This window comes from Callorhinus ursinus, unplaced genomic scaffold (assembly GCF_003265705.2).
Source record: "Callorhinus ursinus isolate GAN/ISIS: 27379988/994484 unplaced genomic scaffold, GSC_fseal_2.0 scaffold7, whole genome shotgun sequence".
In the NCBI taxonomy this organism is placed as follows: Eukaryota; Metazoa; Chordata; class Mammalia; order Carnivora; family Otariidae; genus Callorhinus; species Callorhinus ursinus.
The window spans coordinates 38,199,865-38,226,787 of NW_027397069.1; positions in this window are offsets into that span (position 1 = coordinate 38,199,865).

A 26,923-nucleotide genomic window follows, 5' to 3' on the forward strand; every position below is an offset into this window, starting at 1 on the left:
ACAAGACAGTGACGTTTTTCTAGAAATAGAATCTTTCTTCAAATGCAACAGTGTAGTTTCAAGTGTTCTACTGTTAGGCAAAACAGTGTTGCAAAAGAAAGACTCTTCTGGTCTGTTTGTGAGTTTGTAAATAGATGGGCACTGCAGGTGAGAGGCATCAAAATGCAGTTTTTTCCCTCACAGATGTTTTCTGGGGTGAGGAGAAGACCCCCTGCCACAATGGCTCTAATTACTCCATTTGGCATAAATACTTCCATTTCCTTATTTTTGTGGAAGCTAAGAGATGGCTCTGGCTAGGTTCTTTTCTAGATTGTTTGTAGAACTGAGAGTAGCACACTAATCATATCTCTTCTCTCAACATACAGAATTGTTCCCTCTCTCATAGACATTAATTGTAACTCTCTTATATACGTTTTACCAATAATAGGTCTGTCCTTGATTCTCATCACATTTATGGAGAAGTGACTGATTGATTTGCAATAGACATTTGCCCGACCTTGGTAATCAAACACATAACTGTAAAGTGGTTCCTTAATGCTTGATTAGTACTACCTAGTAACTAATTTCATTTAAAAATGTATTTCCAATTGACAAATGACAGTAATATACTTTAGAAAAATTCACTGCTTCAAAGCAGCAAATCATATTTAAAGAGTGAGCAAAGATTCCTAGAATAACTTTATATCATCACTCTTTCAGTGAATGAATGAATAAATTCAACAATTTATGGAGGCACCTGGGTGGCTCAGTCATTAAGCATCTGCCTTTGATCAGGTCATGATCCCAGGGTCCTGGGATTGAGCCCCCCTTCAGGCTCCCTGCTCAGTGGGAAGCCTGCTTCTCCCTCTCCCACTCCCTCTACTCGTGTTCCCCCTCTTGCTGTCTCTCTCTCTGTCAAATAAATAATAAATAAGATCTTTAAAAACAACAACAACAACAATTCAGTGACTTTTTTTCTACCATGAACTAGGCAAAGGGCATGATAAACAGAGTGAACAGGATGTAGATTTATTTTCCAGGATAGCATATCTAGCAGAAGATTTAAACAGAAAAAAAAAAAGGTATTTCTAAAATAAATATCAGTGTATCTGGCTAATTGTGACCCAACTCCCTTCACACAAATGACTGGATTAGGAGTGGTGAGCTGAAACCACAGAGCCACCCCTTTAGTCCTGAGATATTAGAACTGGAAAGCAGAATTATAGTCAATCTAGGTGACTCAACTGTGGCAGGACGTGAAAACCCCGGAATGATAAAGTGAACATGAGCCCTGAAAAATAGCTCTTGGTCTGGTGAAAGGGAAAAATGAAGCTGACGCAAAGAGATAAATAGAGACTAGAAATGAATATATATAAACACTGTTTTGGGTTTTCCTTCCTCATGAGGCTCAGCTGCTTTCTTGGGCTCTATCCTTGGGTCTGGCTAATATACATATGTATTCATAATTTAACAGGTCTGGAATTGGAATTTATCTCATATGTAATGGTGTCTTATAATAGCTATTGACCAGGTGGCAATAGAAATGTAGTTCTCATGCCTTTGCTTGGGTGTACTGAGTCACACCTGTTCATATGGTTGTCATGGCAATAGAGTTACATGCATTTCAGCTATGACACATGAGTGAGGTACCATTTAAAAGCATACACCGTGATTATTCTTGAAACATTTTCTTGATTAGTGAAGCACATATTTTTCTTTGGGGTAATGACTGCAATTTCATATTTTCCTATACAACAATATCAGGGAATAATATCAGACACCAAGCAATGTGACAGAGGCCAGAAGATGTTTTGAAATGCCTTGGAAAATTCTTGAAATTTTCAAAGGAAAAAAGGTGTTATGACATATTCATGCATCTCACAGAACTATATTTAAAGCCTCAAAAATAGGTTTTCCAGATATTTCATGCTGATTTGAGTAGAATATTCTTAACTTACAGTGACAAGTAATTTAATTAGAGAAAAGTGATAGCATTAGTTTAGTCAACTAGGAAATTTTAATGAATACTCAGTATTCTTCAACACGCCAAACGTAGTATTAATGCTAAAAGTCCTTAAGAGATGAGGATTATAAAGATTGATTACAGAAAAAACATTACCGAGAGGCTCTGCTTAAATAATAATTTCCAAAAATAAATTGTCACCAGATTTAATTTTAAACCACAGAATGAAATCATAGTCCCACAATCTTATTGCAAAAGAACCAAAACACCCAAAAGAGTCGATAGATGATGGTTGAACTGATGATGTTGCATGGATCAAAGTTCTTTGGTTATAGAAGTCCAGGAGCTCTAACTAACCACCCACTGTGGTACTTCTTAATACATTTGAGGGCATATATCTGATTAGGTCACAAATGAAATTCCCAAAAGTCTGTCTAATTTAAAAATATATGTTTATATATGTATATATATACACACATATATATGTAATAATCTAGATTTTTTTCAAAAGCTTCCATTAGCCGCTTCTATAAAACCATTAGGACTAAAATAATGAATGTCAAAGATTTACCAAATATATTCAGAATCAACAATAGATCACTACCTTCATAAATATTGCATCAATAAACCAAGGAAGACAATATCGTTTAAAACTCATGGACCTCAATGAATCTGAGTCAAAGAATAATTCAGCTGAGTCAGACAGATTTCAGAGAAATATCAAGTGTGGTTTATCCAAAGAATTTTACTTATATATTTACTTTTATGTTTGTATAACAGTAAAATAAGATAAACATATATGGCTAAATATATCTGAAAACAGCTCTTTCATAAATACAGAATAAAAATGCCATGTGAGAAGAAAGCATTGTGTCTCGGTTTATTTGGGAGTTCTGTTTTCTTTCTTGATGATATAAATTAAGTTCGAGGGATCTGCTGTACAACATTGTGCCTATAGTTTAAAATATTGTATTGTACACTTAAAAATTTGTGATGAGGATAGATCTCTTGAGTGTTCTTACCACAATAAAAATAAATTAATTAAAATGTTATAGTACTAAGATCACATGAATGCACACATACACACACATACACATGTATTTGTAATATATGGTGTGTCTTACAAACAATGGTGTCATAACTGAAGTAAGACATTCATTTATAGTAAACATGGTATTTTAAACATAACAAGTATTCAAGAAAAATTATACTGTTACCTCTTTGGTTGGGTTTATTCCCAGGTATCTTATGGTTTTTGGTGCAATTGTCAATGGGATTAATTCCTTGATTTATTTTTCTGTTGCTTCATTATTGGTGTAAAGAAATGCAACAGATTTCTGTACACTGATTTTATATCCTGCGACTTTGCTGAATTCATTTATCAGTTCTAGGAATTTTTTGGTGGAGTCTTTTGGGTTCTCCACATAGAGTATCATGTCATCTGCAAATAGTAAAAGTTTGACTTCTTCCTTGCCAATTTGGATGCCTTTTATTTCCTTTTGCTGTCTGATTGCTGAGGCCAGGACTTCCAGCACTATGTTAAATAGTAATGGTGAGAGTGGACATCACTGTTTTGTTCCTGACCCTAGAGAAAAACCCTCAATTTTTTCTCCACCGAGGATGATATTAGCTGTGGGTCTTTCATATACGGCCTTTATGATTTAGAGGTTTGTTTCCTCTATCCCTACTTTGTTGAGGGTTTTTATCAAGAATGGATGCTGTATTTTGTCAAATGCTTTTTCTGCATCTATTGAGAGGATCATATGGTTCTTATCCTTTCTTTAATTATTGTGGTGTATCACATTTATTGATTTGTGAATTTTGAACTACCCTGGCAGCCAAGGAACAAATCCCACTTGATCGTGGTGAATAATCTTTTTAATGTGCTGTTGTATTCTATGTTCTAGTATCTGTTTGAGAATTTTTGCATCCATGTTCACCAAGGATATTGGCCTGTAATTCTCCTTTTTTACTGCTCTTTGGTTTTGCAATCAAGGTAATGTTGGCCTTGTAGAATGAGTTTAGAAGTTTCCCTTCCATTTCTATTTTTTGGAACAGTTTGAGAAGAATAAATGTCTGGTAGAATTCCCCTGGGAAGCCATCTGGCCCTGGATTTTTGTTTGTTGGGAGATTTTTGATGACTAATTCGATTTCTTTACTACCTCACACCTGTCAGAATGGCTAAAATTAACAATACAGGAAACAACAGGTGTTGAAGAGGCTGTGGAGAAAGGGGAACCCTCCTACACTGTTGGTGAGAATGCAAACTGGTGCAGCCACTCTGGAAAACAGTATGGAGGCTCCTCAAAACATTAAAAATATAACTACACCATGACCCAGCAATTGCACTATTATCAACAATAGCTAAATTATGGAAAGAGCCCAAATGTCCAACAACTGATGAATGGATAAAGATGTAAAGATGTGGTGTGTGTGTGTGTATATATATATATATATATATATATATATATTACATATATAATGCAATATTACTCAGCCATCAAAAAGATGAAATCTTGTTATTTGCAATTATGTAGATGGAACTAGAGAGTATTCTACTAAGTGAAATGAGCAAGTCAGAGAAAGACAAATACCATATGATTTCACTCATATATGGAAGTTAAGAAACAAAACAGATGAATGTAAAGGAAGGGAAAAGAAAAAAAAGAGAGGGAAACAAACCATAAGAGACTCCCAACTATGGAGAACAAACTGAGGGTTGATGGAGGGAGGTGGGTAGGGGGATGGGCTAAATGGGTGAGGTATTTTTTTAAAGATTTATTTATTTACTTCAGAGAGAAAGAGAGCGAGCACTGGGAGAGGGAGAGGGAGTCACAAACAGACTCCATGCTGAGCGTGGAACCAGATGTGGGGTTTGATTTCACGACCCTGAGATCATGACCTGAGCCAAAATCAAGTCAGACACTTAACTGACTGAGCCACCCAGCTGCCCCTGGGTGATGGGTAGTAAGGAGGGCACTTGTGATGAGCACTGGGTGTTATATGTAAGTGAAGAATCCCTAAATTCTACTTGAAACTAATACTACCCTGTATGTTAACTAACTAGAATTTAAATAAAAACTTGAAAAAATAAATAAAGCTTTAAGATTTGGAAAACTTCCAAAAGTCTTGCAAAATTAAGATTAAAGATGAGGCCTGTGGATGTAGGGGTAACTGAGCTTTGTTTTCCGCAAGCTTTGACTTGCTAATGTGTTCATATATTATACAGCTCAAGTAAAAGCCATCTCCAGCTAAAGCAAAAGCAAAAACAAAAAAGAAAAAAGAGAAAAACTACAGTGACTACATCTTGAAATACAATGGTAAATTTTCCTCTTGAAAAGTATTTTTGAGGGACGCCTGGGTGACTCAGTTGGGTAAGTATCTGCCTTCAGCTCAGGTCATGATCCCAGGACTCTGGGATGGAGTCCCACATTTGGCTCCTTGCTCAGCGGGGAGCCTGCTTCTCCTTCTGCATCGGCTGCTCCCTCTGCTTGTGTGCTCTCTCTGACAAATAAATAAAATCTTAAAAAAAAAAAAGTATTTTTGATGAGGAAAAAACTCTGTCTTAGTGGCCTGCATAGAACTTTTTAATCTTTAAAGACCACTTCCTATGATGATAAATTTATAGTTTCTAGGTATAGCATCTTCAGGAACTTTCCTCGTTGTCTAGAGATACTATTTAATAATCTGAAGATAACAAAAAGAATTAATATGCTTCCATTAAAGTCTTGCTTAGCAACTGGAATAGCCAGGGCACATGGAAGAATCTAGAATATACTCATAAAAGATGAAAGCTATTATTATGAAATTAGTGTATCTAAAATGAAAATTTTATTGTATAGTATTTTTATATAGTATAGTGCCTGGAATTTTTTCATGAAATAGCAAGTAGTTCTTAGGTCATAACATACTATTTATACCTAAAGAAAACCAAATATTCACTTAATCATTCAATACATTATTTCACCTCTATTTATACGGTAAGAATAGCAAGTGTATTACAGTGTGTCAATATAGAGAAATGAAAACATTATACCCTAAGATGGCTTGGTTACGCTTTTGTACTTACAGAAGGATTGTCAGGTGATTTATGTCCTTCCGGTGTTGTCATTATTACCTGTATGAGAGAATACAAAGCATGCAATAGTCTTTAATCCACTGCTTAAAGATCTTTGCATGTAGCCCATTATCGATAACACAATGTTATAATTTTTAACAAGAATAAATGTCCTAAATATCCAGAAGTTGTTTATTAATAATATTCTTCAAGATTTCCTGAGGTTGCAATGGAGAATAGATTTTCAGTTAATATTTGTTTACATATTACTTTTATTATTTGGGATGTAATTATGTTTTGACAGTAATGATAGTATTGCATATTTTGCAGAAAAGAGTTAACATAGCAGTCCCAAGAATGCTAATCTTGAAAAGACCTAGGGGCGCCAGGGGTGGCTCAGTCTTTAAGCGGCTGCCTTCAGCTCGGGTCATGATCCCAGGGTCCTGGGATGGAGCCCCGCATCGGGCTCCCTGCTTGGCCGGAAGCCTGCTTCTCCCTCTCCCACTCCCCCTGCTTGTGTTCCCTCTCTCGCTGTGTCTCTCTCTGTCAAATAAATAAATAAAATCTTAAAAAAAAAAACCTTTTCCCTACATCCAGATAATAACTGGAAGCATTGATATATATCTGACATCCAGAAACTATTTTCTTGAGCTGCACATTAGACCTTCTATATTTTCACAGACTTCCAAATGTTTGTCACCAGGTTACTCTTCTTTGAGACTCTTCATTGTCAGTAGTCATTCATCAGGTCAAGATCTAGGGCTCTGGAGCATTAATCTGCATTCTCCCTGAGCTTGTGGAGCAAGGGCAATTTTTGTGCCCAAAACAAATGAAAATAAAAAATAAAGCAATTAAAATAATCAGTGCCAACGTTTAATATATATATTACAGTGAATTTCATTTTTGGTATCTCTGGAAGGATGTGGTTTTTATTCTACTGGAATGCAAGAGGCAAAGACACTGTTCCGGACTACTTGAATGTTGATGTTGATTCTACTTGGTTTTTTTTTTTTTTCTTCACCAGATGAGATTGTTATGCTTATGGATTCTGTGAACAAGGAAGAATGAATGTTTACAAATTCCTTTTGAAAAGAAGCATAACAAATATTTTTTAAAGGCACAATGCATATTAGGGAAATCATAGGAATTACATAAATATGGCCCCTTTATCCAATCTATAAAAGCTGTGACACTATATAGTCTTCTGAAAATGTGAAAGAGCAGATATCCAGAAGATGCCAGCTATGAGAGGAGACAGTCTGCATTTACAACCAAGTTTAAATGCTAAGATACGATTCTTAAAGATCTTAGAGCAATAATGGCATCACAGATAGTTAAGTCATTGGGAGTCTGTAAAATATACAAAGGAGGAGGGAAGAATATAGATGAAGAAATAAAGTTGTATTTGAAATTTTACTAGAGGATTGATTACTGGAGTTTTGCTTTGCAGGAATGTTAGGCCTTAACTTGCTTAAGAAGAGTGAAATTGACATCTGAGGTAAGGGAGAAAAAATCAACAAGAACATGAAGATGGGAATTAACATGGACGAGATAAACTTGGATTAAAATGTAGTGCCGGGCAAGGACAGAAAAAAGCAGGAGAGGGAAAAAACAGGTCAGTTTTCCAAAGTTTAGGGATAACTATTCTAACTTTCTAAAGGTGACTTTCCATTCTCTTGCTGTGCTGATTTTTTCAGGAATTCTGGAATGTAGATAGACCTATTGTTATCTTTAACTTTCAGGTTGTAAAAAATAATAAAGGTAACTCATTTTGTAGTAGTTAATACGTTCCAGGAATTATGCTAAATTTTTTATTTTTTAATTTTTTAAGCGTAGTATCTCATTTGATTCTCCAAACTACTTTTTCAGGTCGATAATAGTTTTATTCCATTATATGGGTTTTACAATTTTGACTTGGCCATTTTGAGTAACTTACACAAAGTCAGTAGTAAATATTGAAGCCAGGCTGTAAACTCAAGGATGTCTGATTCCAGAGTCCTGGTTTTAGATATTAGGTGACACTGTTTTAATCTCTGAAGTACAGAAACGAACTTACTATCCTAGTTTACACTGTTATATTATGCTGTAACCTAAGAAATGACTCTCTACTAGAATTCTGAATTCCTACTTTCACTAGGTTTTAATGAAAGATTTTTTGCGCTCATTTTTTTCAATTATTCTATTGATTATCTATATGTGTAATTAGAGATGCCATCTGTCTAAGGCAGTGGCCTTTACTGATTTATTGTTTCAGACATCATTGCACACTTTGAGCATCAGAAATCCACATGTTTAATGATTCAAGCCTTCTGAAAATAGTTTACAGAGCAATAGTAATGCCATAATTATATTTTTATCTTCCAAGATTGATTTTGAGAGTATCTCCTGTTTCACTTTTCTTTGAAAAATGGCTTAAACATGTAGGGAGTGCAGCAGGCTCTATTATTTTAATTTAATCACTTAATAACCATCATACTTTCATTGACAGATCAAGATTTATTAATCTATATGCTGAGTGCTTATTTCACCTGGGACTGAAGAAATTAAACCATGAAAATTCTCTTAAAATTGGTATGGTAATCTGTGGATCCTATTTCTTTCATACCTAGTCAGTGTTGTGCATTATTCACTAAAGAGCCCCTGGAGATTTAAATATACTGCAAAAGAAGAAAATATTAGAAAAGAAATGGATAGGCATTGCATTATGTACAGCCAAAAGAAAGAAATTTCATATATTTAACTTATCTTAGAAGAACTCTGTTGAAATCACGTTTTTTCCTAATAACCCAATATTTCTATCTTATGTATTTAAGAGAAAATATTTTCATAAATGTTTCCATCATATGTTACTTTAAAACTATTAGATATAGTAATAAATTATCAAAAATATACTTTTATATAAAATTTAAAAAATAATCATAACTAAATTTCTTAGTCACAATATTTTAAACATATTTAAAAGGGAATACTATGATGAATTCCAAATGGGGCTAAAATTATGTAAAGATTTTGAAACCAGGAAGTAAATTATATACACGCAATCATACTGTCTCTCTAGGTATTACTTTTATGTAAAGAGAAACTGAAATCCGTTATTTTTACCACCAGACAATTCATAAATACACATTTTGAATAGCTATTTTAAAGTAATCATAATGATTTGAGCTGGTGTACTTTTAACAGAAATAAATAAACTCATGTTGGGACTCCAGTTGTTTGTCCAACTTTTTATATGAATGGGTCATTTCTACACAGATTTTGTTTTTCTTTTCTTTCTTTCTTTTTTATGTCTTTCCTTTCTTTTTTCAAATTAGTCTTAGGCAAAACTCATTTAAAGGATAAAAATATGTGTACCAGTTGAAAATAATACTTTCCACTGTAAAAAGGATTTTGTAGGAAGTATTTTGTTTACCCGTTAAATAAACAGAAAAAATGATGTGTTTTGAGAAATTTTTAGAAAATATAATATGATAATTTGTCTTACATTTAACCAAGAAGATATATTTAATGTACAGGTAAGACAAACTAATATGTGCTAGATATTATGTTGTGTAATACAGCTGTGAAGAACTCAAATTGGTCCGGATTCACTGAACATGTTTTGTCCATGAATAGAAATTTGGGAAAAACAGAAAAAGGTTAAATATCAATTAGAAAGTCACTCACTTAACAACACACACTTTTAATCTTCTAGGAAACAAATCAAACCTACACACACTTTTTAAAAAACATATCAAAATGTTTTTACTTGGCTATTTTCCAAATTAATATATAGTTCATTTATTTATTTATTTTTTTAAAAAATTTAATTTATTTATTTGACAGAGAGAGAGCAGGAGAGCACAAGCGGGGGGAGTGGCAGAGGGAGAGGTGAGAGTGAGTGGGAGAGGAAGAAACAGGCTCCCCACCGAGCAGGGAGCCTGACTAGGGCTGGATCCCAGGACACTGGGATCATGACCCGAGCCGAGGGCAGTCACTTAACCAAGTAAGCCACCCAGGCGCCCCTAAATAGAAGTTTATACCAGAGTTGACAAACTACAATCTGTGAGCTAGAATGACTTTTGCATTTTTTTTTAAGATTTTATTTATTTATTTGACAGAGAGAGACACAGCGAGAGAGGGAACACAAGCAGGGGGAGAGGGAGAGGGAGAAGCAAGCTTCCCGTGGAGCAGGGAGCCCGATGCTGGGCTGGACCCCAGGACCCTGGGATCATGACCTGAGCCGAAGGCAGACACTTAACGACTGAGCAACCCAGGCGCCCCTGACTTTTACATTTTTAAAGGATTTTAAGACCAGCCAACCCAAACCAAGCCAAACCAAATACCAGACAATTGCAAAATGTAAAATTTTTTATGCTTCTTTTTAAAGGAAAAGTTTGCTGTTTCATGCACTGGTCTACATCATCATGTATCATCATTGTTAATGACTAGTAAATATATATATATGTGTGTATACATATGTACATATATGTATATATTATATAGAGCATATGATGTATATACATTATAAATAATGATATATGTTTTCATTTGCATGTATACATTAAATCTAAATGTATATTTTGTGTACACACTCTCTTGTCTCTCTCTATATATATCAATACTTTCCTCTTTTTGGATATTTAATATTTAATACATCTTATGAAGATTCTTTTTTTTCCAGTTTTATTAACATATGATTGACAAAAATGTTGTATATTTAGGTTATAAAATATGCTGGGGGTTTTATTTTATTTTTTAATTTCAGTATAATTAACATACACTGTTACACTGCTTTAGGGGTATAATACAGTGATTCAACAACTCTATACATTACTCAGAGCTCATCATGGTAAGTGTGCACTTAATCTCTTTCACTTGTTTCATCCACCCACCCACCCCATCACCTTTCCTCTATATTTCTGTTCTCTACATTTAGGAGTTTGGCTTTTTCTCTCTTTTTTCCATTCGTTCATTTGTTTTGTTCCTAAATTGCACATATGAGTGAAATCATATGGAATTTATCTTTCTCTGACTGACATAATATTATACACTCTAGATCCACCCATGTTATTGCAAATAGGAAGATTTCATTCTTTTTTGTGACTGAGTAATATTCCATTGTATAAATATACTACCTCTTCTTTAGCCATTCATTTATCCATGGACACGTGGGCTGCTTCCATATTTTGGCTATTGTGATTAAAGCTGCAATAAACATGGGGTGCATATGTCTTTTCAAACTAGTGTTGTTTTCTTTTTGTTTGTTTTTGTTTTGTTTTGTTTTTTGTATTATTTGGGTAAATACCCAGTAGTGGGATTGCTGGATCATAGGTTAGTTCTATTTTTAATTTTTGGGGAAACTCCATGCAGTTTTCCACAGTGACTGCATCAGGGTTTTTTTCCCACCAACAATGCACAAGCGTTCCTTTTTTCTTCATATCCTCATCCACTCTTCTTGTGTTTTGTGTTTTTATTTTTTATTTTAGCCATTCTGACAGGTGTGAGTGATATCTCATTGCGGTTTTCATTTGCATTTTCCTGATGATGAGTGATGTTATGCATTTTTTTATGTGTCTGTGGGCCATCGGTATGTCTTCTTTGGAGAAATGTCTATTCAGGTCCTCTGCCTGTTTTGTTTTTTTGTTTTTAATTTTTAAAATTTTATTACATTATGTTAGTCACCATACATCATTAGTTTTTGATGTGGTGATCCACGATCCATTGTTTTCGTATAACACCCAGTGCTCCATGCAGTACGTGCCCTCCTTAATACCCATCACCAGGCTAACCCATCCCCCCTCCCCTCTCCCCTCTAAAACCCTGTTTGTTTCTCAGAGTCCATCTCTCATGATTCGTCTCCCCATCCAATTCCCCCCCCACCTGATTTTTCCCTTCCTTCTCCTAATGTCCTCCATGGTATTCCTTATGTTCCACAAATAAGTGAAACCATATGATAATTGACTTTCTCTGCTTGACTTATTTCACTTAGCATAATCTCCTCCAGTCCCATCCATGTTGATGTAAAAGTTGGGTATTCATCCTTTCTGATGGCTGAGTAATATTCCATTGTATATATGGACCACATCTTCTTTACCCATTCATCTGTTAAAGGACATCTTGCCTCTTTCCACAGTTGGGCTGTTGTGGACATTGCTGCTATGAACATTGGGGTGCATATGGCCTTTCTTTTCACTACATCTGGGTCTTTGGGGCAAATACCCAGGAGTGCAATTGCTGGGTCATAAGGTGGCTCTATTTTTAAATTTTTGAGGCACCTCCACACTGTTTTCCAAAGTGGCTGTGCCAACTTGCATTCCCACCAAGAGTGTAAGAGGGTTCCCCTTTCTCCACAACCTCTCCAACATTTGTTGTTTCTTTCCCTGTCCATTTTTGCCATTCTGACTGGTGTCAGGTGGTATCTCAATGTGGTTTTGATTTGAATTTCCCTGATGGCTAATGATGATGAACATTTTTTCATGTGTCTGTTAGTCATCTGTATGTCTTCTTCAGAGAAGTGTCTTTTCATATCTTCTGCCCATTTTTTGACTTAATTATTTGTTTTTTGGGTGTTGAGTCTGAGAAGTTCTTTATAGATCTTGGATACCAGCCCTTTATCTGTAGTGTCATTTGCAAATATCTTCTCCCATTCTGTGGGTTGCCTCTTTGTTTTGTTGACTGTTTCCTTTGCTGTGCAGAAGCTTTTTATCTTGATGAAGTCCCAAAAGTTCATTTTTGCTTTTATTTCACTAGCGTTTGTAGATGTACCTTGAAAGAAGTTGCTGTGGCCGATGTCAAAGAGGTTACTGCCTATGTTCTCCTCTAGGATTTTGATGGATTCCTGTCTCACATTGAGGTCTTTCATCCATTTTGAGTTTATCTTTGTGTGTGGTGTTAGAGAATGGTTGAGTTTCATTCTTCTGCATGTGGGTGTCCAATTTTCCCAGCACCATTTATTGAAGAGACTATCTTTTGTCCATTGCATGTTTTTTCTTGCTTTGTCGAATATTATTTGACCATAGAGTTGAGGGTCCATATCTGGGTTCTCTATTCCGTTCCATTGGTCTATATGTCTGTTTTTGTGCCAATACCATGTTGTCTTGGTAATCACAGCTTTGTAATATAGCTTGAAATCTGGCAACATGATGACCCCAGCTTTGTTTTTCTTTTTCAACATTCCCTTGGTGATTTGGGTCTTTTCTGATTCCATACAAATTTTAGGATTGGATTATTTGGGGATTTTGGTGAAGAGTTGTATAAGTTCTTTAAATATTTTGAATACTAACCTTTTATTGGATATATCTTTTGCAAATATCTTCTTCCATTCAAAAGGCTATCTTTTAGTTTGTTGATTGTTTCCTTTGCTATGCAGAAGCTTTTAATTTTGATGTAGTCCCAATAGATTATTTTTTGCTTTTGTATTCCTTGCTTTAGGAGACACATCTAGAAAAATGTTGCTACAGCCCATGTCAGAGAAATTACTGCCTGTACTCTCTTCTTGGATTTTTTGGTTTCAGGTCTCACATTTAGGTCTTTAATCCATTTTGAGTTTATTTTTATATATGGTATAAAATGACGTGATCTACTCTTTTTTTTTTTTTTGCATGGAGCTGTCCAGTTTTTCCAAGACCAATTCTTAAAGAGACTCTTTTTTTCCCGTTGTAGATTCCTGCCTCCTTTGTCATAGATTAATTGACCATATAATTGTAGTCTTATTTCTGAGCTCTCTATTGTGTTCCATCGATCTATATATGTATTTTTGTTCCAGTATCATACTGTTTTGATTACTACAGCTTTGTAGTATGCCTTGAAATCTGGGATTGTGATACCTCCAGTTTTGGTCTTCTTTTTCAAGATGCTTTGGCTATTTGGGATCTTGTGTGGTTCCATACAAACTTTAGGATTATTTTTTTCTAGTTCTGTGAAAAATGTTGTTGGTATTTTGATAGGGATTGCATCAAATATGTACATTGCTTTGGGTAGAATGGACACTTTAACAATATTTGTTCTCCCATTCCATGAGCATGAAATACCTTTCCATTTGTTTTTGTCATTTTCAATTTCTTTCATCAATGTTCTATAGTTTTCAGTGTACAGGTCCTTCACCTCCTTGGTTAAATTTATTCCAGGTATTTTATTATTTTTTATACAATTGTAAATGGGATTGTTTTCTTAATTTCACTTTCTCTACTTCATTACCATTGTATGGAAATGCAACAGATTTCTGTATATTGATTTTGTATCCTGCAAATTGACTAAATTCATTTATCAGTTCCAATAGTTTCAGTGTAATCTTTAGAGTTTTCTATATACAATATATGTCATCTGCAAATCGTGAAAGTTTCAATTCTTCCTTACCATTTGAATGACTTTTATTTCTTTTTATTGTCTGATTGCTGTGGCTAGAACTTCCAATACTATGTTGAATAAAACCAGTGAGAGTGGCCATCCTTGTCTTGTTCCTGAGCTTGGGGGAAAAGCTCTGTTTGTCACCATTGAGTATGATGTTAGCTGTAGTTTTTTCATATATGGCCTTTATTATGTTGAGGTGTGTTCCCTCTAAACCTACTTTATTGAGGGTTTTGATCACGAATGGTTGTTGTACTTTGTCAAATACTTTTTCTGCATGTATTGAAATGACCATGTGGTTTTCATCCTTTCTCTTATTGATGTGATGCATCAATTTGCAAATATTGAATCACCTTTGCATCCCAGGAATAAATCTCACTTGATTGTGAGTAATTTTTTAGTGTATTATTAGATTCAGTTTGCTAATATTTTGGGTTTTTTTATTTTTAATGCTTCTATTTATTTATTTGAGAGAGAGAGAGAGTGAGCCAGAAAGAGAGAGAGAAAGAGAGAGAAGGAACAGGAGGGAGAGGGAGAAGCAGACTCCCTGCTGAGCAGGGAGCCCAACGTGGGCTCCATCACAGGACTCCGAGATCATGACCTGAGCCGAAGGCAGATGCTTAACTGACCGAGCCACCCTGGCACACTGCTAATATTTTGTTGAGGATTTTTTCATCTACGTTCACCAGAGATTTTGGCCTATAGTTCTCTTTTTTCAGAGTGTCTTTATTTGGCATTGGTATCAATAGAATGAACTTGAAAGGTTTTCTTTCTCTACCATTTTTTGGAATGGTTTGAGAAGAATAGGTATTAACTCTTTAAATATTTGGTAGATTTCACCTGTGAAGCCCTCTGGTCGTAGACTTTTGTTTTGGGGAGTTTTTGAATTACTTGTTCCATTTCCTTGCTAATAATAGGTCATTTCAAATTTCTATTTTGTCCTGAGTTAATTTGGGGAGGTTATATGTTTTAGGAATCTATCCATTTCTTGTAAGTTGTCCAATTTGTTGGCATATAGGTTTTCATAATAGTCTCCTATAATCCTTTTATTTCTGTGATGTTGGTTGTTATTTCCCCTCTTTCATTTCTGATTTTGTTAAGTCCTCTCTCTCTCTTTATGAGTCTGGCTAATAGTTTTTCAATTTTGTTGATATTTTCAAAGGACTAGCTCCTGATTTCATTGTTCTACTCTATTGATTTTTTAGTTTCTAATTTGTTTATTTCTGCTCTAATCTTTATTATTTCCTTCCTTCTACTGGTTTTGGGTGTTTCATTGTTGTTGTTCTTCTTTTCTCCAGTGCCTTTAGGTGTAAGGGTAAGTTGTTTACTTGAGGCTTTTCTTGCTTCCTGAGGACGGCCTGGATTGTTATACACTTCCCTCTCAGAACAGTATTTGCTGCATCATAATTTTAGTAATAGTAATGTTATAGAGATTACAACACATTTATTCAGCTTTACAAAATGAAAGCAGATTTTTTGAAAGTGCTATTAATTTATATTTTATTAATAATTATTTCAAATCCACTTTTCAACTGATCAACAAACATACATATGCACACGATCATTCATTTTGGAACCACAAGCATAACGTTATAATTACGTTGCCTTTGGCGTATCTCCAATTTTCCTTCCTTAATTCATTTTGCACATTTGTGACTATTTCTCTTACAACTCTGTTTGCCTACAGGGCAGAATGCAAGCTGTACACCTTAATATTCTGCATCCTTCATTGTGGTGTTCCCAACAAAACTTTCTAAGTCTTACTTCTTTTACTGTACATATTTTATAAAAATCATATGAAACTTCTCTCCCCCCCCCAAATACGACAATTGTATATAGATCTTTTGGATCTTCGTTCCTATTATCATACTCTTAATGCACAATTTACAGGTTATATCTTCAATATGAAATTGTAATTTCCCTGAAACCTGGACATCAATTTATAGACTTGAGCAATGATTGTTTACAACTAGTCATACGCAGTGAGTTAATTTTATTTTTAAAAAAAATTTTTATTGAAGTATAATTAACATACATACCATGCTATTATTAGTTTCAGGTATACAGCATATTGAGTCAACAAGTCCATACCTTATTCAGTGCTCGCCATGACCACTGTTGTCACCATCTGTCACCATTCAGTGTTATTACAGTATTATTGACCACATTTCTTATGTGGTGTTTTTCACCTCTGGGACTTACTGATTTTGTAACTGGAAGCCTGTGTCTCTAGTTCCTCCTTATCTAGCTCACCCATCCCCCCACCCCCTACCTTCTGGCAACTACCAGTTTGTTCTCTGCATATGACTTTTAAAGATTTCTTATGTTTTGCCAAAACTGCTCTAGCAGCCCCACTTCTCCGTATTCTCTGGATCACCAACCCCTCTTACTTGGCACTCATAGCAACACAGAACTCTGGTCTTTTTAAGTAATTGATGCATTCTCCCCTAAGCGTTCTGGGCCATGCCTTATTGTTGATGGTTCTCTCTTCCTTGCCGCTGCTACAGTTTGATGCTTGCCTGTGTTAAATTGTTGATGCTCCTCGGTCGTTTGCCCTAAAACCTGTGGGGAAGAATGATGTTGCATTCGGGTCAGGAAGGAAAGGCAACCCTCTGACGAAGTAGTGCTGCTCTGGGCTGGGTTGGGAGCTAATCAATAGAACTTTCCGTTACTTTATTGTGTGGCCTCTCTCTTCAGAAACATTATATCTCTGGCCTTAAACATTCTCACTTTGGGGAAACTGGATACATTGCAACACCCTAACAGGAAAGGCTTTATTAGGAACTTTCCAAGCTTCCCAGACTGACCCTTCTTTTCTAATGTGAATTTATTCTGGCTTTGCTGTGTTTCTAATCTTTTGTGTTTCCCTGAGGCTGCCAAGTCCTCTGTGAAAGGTGTTAGGGTGTAAAGGAGTAAACAAAAATTTTGTGACATAAACACATATCAATGACTCATATTTACAGATGATTTCAGTTACACAGTAATTGAAGGGAGTGTCCTATATGGTATAAACACTGTGTTGCACACTAGGTATAAATATGACTAAATCCTAAGCCTGTCCTTGATGATTTTAGAATCATCTGAAAGGCACAAAAATTATAATTTTGATTTAGTGTGCTAAGTATAATAATAGAAGAATGCATATAAAACTGTACAGAGTGCAGTGGATGAGGAGATAATCTCAGCCTATGAGGTTAAAAGTTGACTTCTAGCCTGAAATGACATCTGAACTGATTTCTAAAAGAATATAAAACTTAATCTTATAGACAGTAAGACATTTTTTTGAGTCCCACTGATCTTATATAGCAAGCTACAACTAAAACCATTTTTCCCTTAATTTTTCTATTTGTTATATATTAACACCATTCTAATTAGTCTAACATAGCTCTATACCTGTTAAATAATAAAAAAGTTAAAAATCAGTATAATATTTTAATTGATAGAACTAAAGCCTCCAAATCTCAGGTCCATACATTATGACTAAATTTTCTCTGTAGACCTGAGAAAGTAATTTTATCTGAGAGGGGGATTCTAATGGTAAAAATTTTGATAATTGGAGAAGAAAAATAATTTGGGATAGGTACTAAAAGCACTCTTTCTGGCTTCTCAAAACCAAGAGGTATTTTCCTGTTCTGTCTTATATTTCCAGACCTACCGGCTATAGTGGACATGTTGACCCTGCTCATCTTTTTTTTTTTTTTCTTTCTTTAAAGATTTTATTTATTTATTTGAGAGAGAAAGAGAGAGAGAGAGTGAGCATGCACATGATGGGGGAAGGAGCAGAGGGGAAGAAGCAGAGGAGGAACAGAGGGAGAGGGAAAGGGGGAAGGAGAGGGATGAAGAAAGAATCTGAAGCCGACTCCATGTGGGGTATGGGGCCCAGTGTGCAGGGTCAGAATGGAGTTTGATTTCATGACCTAAGAGACAGATGCTCCACCGACTGAGCCACCCCGGCACTCTTGACCCTGCTTATCTTAATAATGTCCTACTTCTCAAGCCATGGCTTCTTGTTTTTTAAGCGGCAGCCTTCATCATTATTTTCAGGAGAACATTTTAAATATGAAAAACGTGAGAAAATAATTCAAAGCACATACCACTATCTTTCTCCTGCTACTACTATAAATTGAAGACAATGGCACATCCTTTTTCTGCATATGTAACTTTATAAAGATATGTTATCTGCAAGGCTCAGTTAAATATGTTGAATATGAGGACTATGTTAAATAAGATGGTATGTAAAACACTCATTAGTTTGTTTCTTTGTTCTCATTAGTGTGTTTACTCAATAGATTAGCAACAACTAGTTATTTTTTATTTTATTTTTCCCTCTGTCTATATTTAAGTATTCCAGAATTCTGAGCTAGCCTTGACCACTTTTCACTTTTCATACCTCTGGGCAATCTTACATATTTTCTGTTTTGTGAACTCATGATTCTTCATTTTGCTAGTCCATAATACACCCATTGCTTTGAACTTATCTGTGCAATTTATGTTGGAGGTTTCCTTTGGTTTGCTATCCAAATCCTCTACTGCATCATCTTCTCACTCTAAAACAAATTCTCTATTTATATTTGCATTTTATGTAAGACATCAGTGACTAGTTGTTAACACAACCCAGAGATCCTGGGCCTCTTCCTACTTTCTTCCATGTCTCCCATTTTTACTGCCACGTCTAGCTAATCTTACATACCATAGATTTTTTCTTCTTCTTGTATTCATCATTGCTGCCAAAATAGTTAGCTGGTCATCGGGATTCTTAAGTTAATAGGGTAAAGTTCTTACTTAAAAGTGGCTGTTCAGCCAAGGACTACATTTCACTGTGCCACCCTAAGCCACTGTGAATTTTGGGTGTACCTGATAAAAATACTTAACAATACCTTAGCCAAGGCAATTATTGAAAATTCATTTCAACTCTATATCACTACCTCGGTTCATGTCTCATCATCTCTTATCTGGATTTTTGCAACAGTTTAGTAATTGATATCTCCATTATAGTTTAGCTCTCATCAGTTCAATGATTGTCCAGCCACTAGAAATATATAAAACATAAAACTGGATATAATCAGACCTCTATCTAAATACACACATGGCTCTCACTTTTTTTTTTAAGAGAAAGTATGTATTCTTTGACATTATTTATGAGGGACATCACAATTGTTTTCTCTCACCTCACCAGTCTCAGTAGCCATCATTTCATAGAGATATCATATAATTTTTCACTAAAATTCTCACAGTTCTGTGACAACATCCCTGAAACACTGGTCAGCGACCCTTCTGCATTTCCAACTGCGTGTTGGACCTTGGTTACAGTACATGGAAGTTTCATGCTATTTCATGGCTCCTCCCTTCACTTTCCAGGTTTTATTAATTTGATACTTTCCAGTGATTCTTAAAATGCCCAGTCAGAATTGTGGAGTTTTTTTTGCGGGAGGGGGGCGGGGAGTAAGACTCTGACTCTGTTTACCCTTTGACAATAAATGTCTTTTCTGTGAAAATGTGGTTCTATGAAAATATGTCTTTACCATTCTGTATTAAAATGGACTGCTTGCTTGTCTCTCTCATCTACATGAGGTAATAAACTGTTGAGATTAAAACTTTTATCTTACTAATTATAAATTATATGTGCCTACTATTGGAATTCCTGCAACTTCATTTATTACAAGCTTCAGTGGGTAAGGCACAATTGTTTTTTGGTGGGTGGAGTCAACAAACGATACACATAAAGTAAGCACATTATGTATTTTATTAGAAGGTGTGTTATGAAGTAAAATAAAAAAGCAGAGTGAGTTCAGGGCAAAGGAAGGTGGGTATTAATTTTAAATAGGGTCGATAGGGCAGGCCAGTGACATTTGAACAAGAATATTATGGAGATAAAGGAGGTAGCCACATGCTTATGGAAGAAGAGCATTTTAGACCAAGGAAACAAAGTGTGAAGACCACAAGAATTGACCATGTGGGTATTTGCAGAACAAAAAAGAGCCTAATGTAGCAAAGCAGAGGTGAGAAGTGTGACAAGAAATATCAGATATGTAGCCGAGGGTCACATTAAGTTGATTTTTACAGGACTTTGTTAGAATTTTGTCTTTACACTGGGTGAACTGGAAACCAATGAAGGATTTGGGGAAGAAAAATAATATCTATATTTTAAAAGAATTCCTCTTATTATCCATATTGGAAAACAAACAAACAAAAAACAAGATTGCAAAATGGCAAGTGTGCCAGCAGAGATGAATTAAGAAGCTTTGCTCTAAACCAGGCAAAGGATGATGGCTGCTTAAACTGGGATGTGGATGATAGAGGTGGAGGGTAAGGGAGGACTCTAATTATGGAAAATATTTTGTATTTAATGTCAGCTGGCTGTCTTAATGAACTGAACATGAAGTGTGATTGAAAAAAAAAAAGTATGGTTTCAATATTTTTGGCCTGAGGATTCGAAAAAATGGTGATGTCATCATCTGAGATGGGAAAGACAGTGGTTGGATGTGTTTAAGGGTGGGGAGACTAGGAGTTCATGTTGTAGAATTTGAGTTTGTGAACTCTATTATGAATTCAAGTGGAGATTTCAAGAAGTAAGTTTTATAAAATTTACAGGTTATATTTAAGAGAACATTTGAGTCTGGGTATATAATGGGACTATCTGGCATACAGATGGCATAGAGACTGGATAATATCAGGAGGAAACAAATATAAAATGAAGAGTTCCACAGCCTGAGTTTGGGGTACTCCAAACTAACGATAAGAATCAAGCTAAGGGATAGTAGGAAGGGAAAAATGAAGGGGGGGAAGTCGGAGGGGGAGATGAACCATGAGAGACTACGGACTCTGAGAAACAAACTGAGGGTTTTAGAGGGGAGGGGGTGGAGGGGATGGGTTAGGCTGGTGATGGGTATTAAAGAGAGCACATATTGAATGGAGCACTGGGTGTTATATGCAAACAATGAATCATGGAACACTACATCAAAAACTAATGATGTAATGTATGGTGATTAACATAACATAATAAAATAAAATTAAAGAAAGAAGAATCAAGCTAAGGGAAAACTAAAGAGCGATTAGAGACTGTGCGTCATTCCAGCCAAGTGGAAACAACACAGAAATATTCTTTGAAATAAACTGGCTTTTTGACATTCTCTGATATCACTCCACAATTGTAATGTTTACTATATCTTGTAATATGTAAGAAATTACAAAGCTGGGGTGCCTGGGTGGCTCAGCCGGTTAAGCCTCTGACTCTTAGTTTCAGCTCAGGTCATACTATCATCATGGTGAGATCCAGCCCTCATCCAGCTATGCCTCTGACTCCCTGCTTAGCATAGAATCCGCTTGAGATTCTTTCTCCCTCCCTTTCTCTCCCCCTTTGCGCCTCCCCTGGCTCTCATGCACTCTCTCTCTCTCAAATCAATAAATAAATAATCTTAAAAAAACAATTACAAAACTAACTCCTTTGTTCTGTTCTGTTGGAAAAGCCTATGTTTGCCTTACACCCACCAAGATCCCATCACTAATATTTCTATTGATATACTTTTATTTTTATTTTTTTAAAGATTTTATTTATTTATTTATTTATTTGAGAGCGAGAGAGAGTACGAGTGGGGTGAAGGAAGAGGGAGAAGCAGGCTCTCCACCGAGCAGGGAGCCAAACACAGGTTCCATCCCAGGACCCTGGGATCATGACCTGAGCCGAAGGCAGACGCTTAACCGACTGAGCCACCCAGGCGCCCCTGGATATGGTTTTAAATGATGAAACTTAAGAAGTAGAACTGGATACTGAAACAGCATTAGTCTGTGAATTATTTCTCTGAATATGTTTGATTTTTGAAAAAATAAACTTTTCTTAAATGCACAAACAGAGCATAATGAGAATAGTGCTGGAAGGTATGATAAACCTGATACTATAATGTTGTAAGACAGAATAATAAAACCAGTACTGAATATAGGGTTTACTTTGTTTTCTATAAATATTGACTTTTAAACATTTAGGACGTTCACACCATACATCTTTCTTCCTTCCTAACATCAGAGTAGTTATTATTACTAGATTATATAAAATACTTTTGAATGAAATAAGAAAATACTAGAACTTCTGAATACCAGCCACCAGAAGAGGAAAAAAGGTCTTATTTTTGTATTCATTTTTTAAAAGAAGATTTTAGAATTTTTGGACATACAACTTTTCTGTGAAACTAAAGCAAAAGGAATTTTATTGACTGATTCTATAGAACTCTTTTTTTAAGAAAAGGCAAATTTAGGGCATTGTGTGGAAAGAATCAGTAAGTTCATCCTTTGTATGTTAGAAATTCCCCACTTAGTGAAGTAGGAAGTAAAGGATCTATTAACAGTATTGCTGGCAACTTCAGATAGGGAATTGAGCATGCTTTATTATAATTAGATATAAACTAATTCTGAGGAGATGAAGTTTAAGGTGTTATTAACTTGAAATTCCCCAAGGCATGATGATTCAAAGTAGGATGTCTGGAAGGACAGGACGGTAGAACACCCTGTAATTTGTCTAATTTGCAGGCAGCTAATAAGGCCGAGAGTGGCTTCTTTATGAATAAATGGACAACTTATGAAGTCAAAATGATATCTATTCCATATGTCTTGTGTTATCTCTTAAACCAATATATTCTCTTCTGAGATTCAAAGTAGTTAAACCTATTAAGGGGAATTTTAAAAAGTGAAATGTCCCTTTTGTTAGTTGAAATTCAAAACTGAACAAAAAGGCACTGGTGTTAGAATTAAGCCTAACTGAGAGAGAGCAAATATAAGTTAATATACTAAGAGGAAATATTAAAGTCAGAGCCAAATATGAAACAACTATTATCCTTCAAAAGCTGACTTACACGAGACTTACCTAATAAGATATTCTGATGTCTTATAACATTTAAAATAAAAACGGATTGTTAGACACACAATATAAAAGATCTGAACATCAAATGGCAATTAGCCATAAATGGTGAAAGCTAAGGAATAATCCATTTTATTTAGTGACCTTTCAGGAAACACCCTATCCTTATTTGGATAAAAACCGTATTTGGTTTTTCCTATTTACCTAAGGAGCCAGGAAACTATGGCCCATGGCCAAATTAGACCCAATGCCTGATTCTGTATGTCCTAAGAACAGATTGTTTTTTTAATTTCTTCAAAAATCATAAGAATAATATTTCTTGACACATGGAATTTCTATGAAATTCAAATTTCATAGTCCAAAAGTAAAATTTTATGGGAACACAGCCTTGCTCATTCATTTATGTATTTTCTATGGCTGCTTTCATAGAACAATGGCAGAATCACCCCAGACCATATGGGCTACAAAGCTTACATTATTTCCTATCTAGCCTTTTACAGAGAAAAAGTTGATGATTTCTCATCAAAAACTGGAGAAATTCTTTTAGTGGCTATTCTATTTCAAATTTGGTGGTTATTTTTTGACATTAGTTACAGAATCAAAATGGAGATAAAATGAATGATTAGATAAAAACTGTACTTGATAGAGGGTTTGGTCCTGGAATCACACCTAGACTCCAGTATGAACAGAAAATCCAAAAGAACAAAAAAAGCACAAACTTTTTTTTTTAATTTTATTTATTTATTTCAGAGAGAGAGAGAATGAGAGAGAGAGAGCACGAGAGAGAAGAGGGTCAGAGGGAGAAGCAGACTCCCTGCCGAGCAGGGAGCCCGATGTGGGACTCGATCCCAGGACTCTAGGATCATGACCTGAGCCGAAGGCAGTCGCTTAACCAACTGAGCCACCCAGGCGCCCCAAAAGCACAAACCTTTAATTATATACTCTTCTAAATAACAATGGCCAGCATTTGAATCATAAACTAGATTATTTTCAACCTTTCAGCAAAACTAGTTTCTCCTTGAGACATTTTAGGTATTAGAAATCAGAGTATTTTAATTACATTACCAAAGTTTGTTGTTCTAATGAAAAATATATATATAATTACAAATCTTTAAAATTACTACATTTTAAAATATTTAGTTTCTTTTAATGTAAGGTATTTGTCCTATTTACATTTATTTAGATTGTTATGCACTATTAAGCAAATTTAGCAAGAATGAAACTGTGCTCTCACCAACATGAAATATATTTGCCAAGAAAAAGACTCTTAATATTAAGCTATTCTTGCTGTTGTTTGTTTCTCTTTTAAATGGGAAAAGGTAATCATTGGTCACTTCTAATGAATGTAAACTGAAAAAGGCCCTGTGAAAAATAACTGTGACAAACTCAATTAGAGCAATATAAATCTGGTTTCATATATTTTTATACAATAGTTACAATGCACCAAATTATGAAATAAATGATCAGGTGAGTCTCTAATAAAAAGGAAAAGGAAAAAGAAAGGGAAATGGAAAGTAGAACTATCTCAAACTGAAAAGAAAAACAGAACCAATTAAATAGCATAAATATGAGAAAACAGAGAAAGTATTTTTTCCACTAAAAGAAATCCACTTAGCCACATTATGAAAATATGCATTTTATTAATAGCCAGACAGCACCAAGATGATAAGAAGAAAACATTGGCCTGAGGGTTATGTTATATTTTTGTGCCCAGTTGCTGTCAAGGGTGATAAAAGTAGGCAATTTGCCAACATGTTTAAGAGCATGAGTTTTGGAGCTAAATACTGTGTATTTATGATATTCCTGATATTACTAGCCATGACACCTTGGGAAAGTTAATTTCTCCCTTGATTTGCTGATCTATAAAATAGAATTAACAATATATTACTTAAAATATTATTGTGAGGGTTATGTAGGAAAATATATTAGTAAGTCCTTGGTATATCACTTGGTGCAGAATGTTTATTAAATGGGAGCTATTTTTACAAACCTAAGCAAAATGGCTCATATATTTACATAACATCTGAGGTTATCAGGTGTTTTTAGTGCTTCTTTAAACTTTCATTCTTTGTACACATAAAAGCCAATGGAGTAAAAATATATCTAGGGATTGGAGAACTTAACCCAAAGGAGAAATTTCTTATTGTATTTGATTTTAAACTAGTATTTTTAGATCATAATATATTACTTTTAAGTAATTTTATATATTTCCTCCATAACCTCTGTGTCACTCTAAGACAATGCACTATGCCTTTTAAAATAATTTACCAACTTATTTAATAGACCGAGAATCTATCGGTAATAACGATAAAGTTGTTTTGAGACTGTTAACGGTTAAACAAAATTTATTTAAAGGTATTTTTTGAGCTTGTACTACATGCCAGGCACCATTATAGATGCTGGGGAAATAATGCAAAACTGCAAGGTCATGTTGCCAAACACTTTTTTGTAAGTACGCTTTTTGCTCTTGAGGTATTCCTAGGGATTTTATATAAAGATTTTATTTATTTGAGAGAAAGAGAGAGATAGAGAGAGCAAGAGAGAGTTCACAAGCAGGGGGAGCAGCAGGTAGAGGGAGAAGCAGGATCCCGCTGAGCAGGGAGCCTGATGTGGGACTCGGTCCCAAGACCCTGAGATCATGACCTGAGCTGAAGCCAGCCGCTTCATCGACTGAGCCACCCAGGCGCCCCTCTTGGGGATTATTTTTGTGTGAGGTTCATGTTGAGAATAAATTTTGTCTTTTTCATTTATTAAAATAACTATGTTGAGGAGTTAAGCCCTGTTGATGGAGGCTTCTTCATCAACTTTTATAATATTAAAGGAATTCTATAATTTTAAGACATTTAACCAATTCACTGCAAGACAGAAAAGATTACATTTTAGAAGCATTCTTTAATGACAGTTAAGCAGAAAAAATTAGCAATCCCAAAGAAAATAAAAAGTAGATCAATAAGTTTTTTAAAAAGGCTAATAATGATAATGTTTGTAAAAGTGATACATTTTCCAGCTGAGATTTAGAGGAAATACGTTTCCTTTTCAATAACTGAATTTGAAAATATTTTTTGAACCTATTAATTCTGATAACACATGTGATAAATTAAAGTAATAGTGATTTTATATTTGACTATAAAATTAAACTGATTCTTTCCTTAATGATCCTAAATCTAACATAAATGAAAAAATAACTAAATTTGACTAGCCTATTCTTATATGCATCATAAGAATGAAAGTTATACATCACAATAAATTTAGAGGATGAAAACAGGTTTGATCTACATTGGTTCTAATTAAAACATAAAAAAATGTTGATTATTTTAGTCAATTTTTAAAAATATAATTATGTTGTTTTTAAAAATTTGCTTCATTTCCAAATTATCAATATAGGAAAAAAAGAAGAAAAACTGCTCCTGAAGTTTTCTGTGTAGATGTGTTTAAATATTTTACCCTATGGAGATCCAAATTATCATGAAGGTCAAATTTAGTGGAGAAAAGTTTCAAGTTTCTAAAAATTTTGAAGTAATTTTATTTAAGTTGTTTCTAGTGCTTGGTACTATTATAGGAAGCAAATAACAAAAAAATAATTTTTAATACATTTTGATACTTTTGTTACCTCCTAAACTATTTCCCCATATGGTTCTGCTCAATATACATAATGAAGATAGAACACTTCCATGCTCATTTTTATAGTCATTCTCTACCTACATTTTCACTTTATTACCTGTTCTACAAACAACTATTTATGTGTGCC